A 1,137-nucleotide genomic window follows, 5' to 3' on the forward strand; every position below is an offset into this window, starting at 1 on the left:
TGATTCTAGATTTAATTTTGGATTGAGATGCTTAATTGAGTCTGGAAGTTCCAGTTTACAAAGAGTCAGATAAAGTTCGTTCAGGGCCATCGATGTGTCTGCTTGGGGGGGAATATATACGGCTGTGATTATGATTGAAGAGAATTCCCTTGGAAGATAATGCGGTCGACATTCTAACCAGTCTAACCAGACACCTAGGTATTTGTAGTTGTCCACATATTCTAAGTCAGAACCGTCCAGAGTAGTGATGCTGGTCGGGCGGGAGGGTGCGAGCCGCAATCGATTGAAGAGCATGCACTTACTTTTACTAGCGTTTAAAAGCAGTTGGAGGCCACAAAAGGAGTTTGTATGGCGTTGAAGCTCGTCTGGAGGTTTGTTAGCACAGTGTCCAAAGAAGGGCCAGAAGTATACAGAATGGTGTCGTCTGCGTAGAGGTTGATCAGAGAATCACCAGCAGCAAGAGCGACATCATCGATATATACAGAGAAAAGAGTCGGCCCGAGAATTGAACCCTGTGGCACCCTATGGGGGTGCCAGAGGTCCGGACAACAGGCCCTCCGATTTGACACACTGAACTCTATTTGACAAGTAGTTGGTGAACCAGGCTAGGCAGTCATTTGAGAAGCCAAGGCTATTGAGACTGCCGATAAGAATGCGATGATTGACAGAGTCGAAAGCCTTGTCCAGGTCGATGAAGACGGCTGCACAGTACTGTCTTTTATCGATGGCGGTTATGATATTGTTTAGGACCTTGAGCGTGGCTGAGGTGCAACCATGACCAGCTCGGAAACCAGGATTGCATAGTGGAGAAGGTACATTGGGATTCACCAATGTACATTGGGATTCACAATGGTCGGTGATCTGTTTGTTATCTTGGCTTTTGAAGATTTTAGAAAGGCAGGGCAGGATGGATATAGGTCTATAACAGTTCGGGTCTAGAGTGTTTCCCCCTTTGAAGAGGGGGATGACTGCGGCAAATTTCCAATTTTGGGGATCTCAGACGATACGAAACAGAGGTTGAATATGCTGGTAATAGTGGTTCGAACAATTTCGGCGGATAATTTTAGAAAGAGAGGGTTCAGATTGCCTAGCCCAGCTGATTTGTAGGGATCCAGATTTTGCAGCTCTTTCAGAACA

The sequence above is a fragment of the Salvelinus sp. IW2-2015 genome, linkage group LG20 (assembly GCF_002910315.2).
Source record: "Salvelinus sp. IW2-2015 linkage group LG20, ASM291031v2, whole genome shotgun sequence".
Taxonomy (NCBI): Eukaryota; Metazoa; Chordata; class Actinopteri; order Salmoniformes; family Salmonidae; genus Salvelinus; species Salvelinus sp. IW2-2015.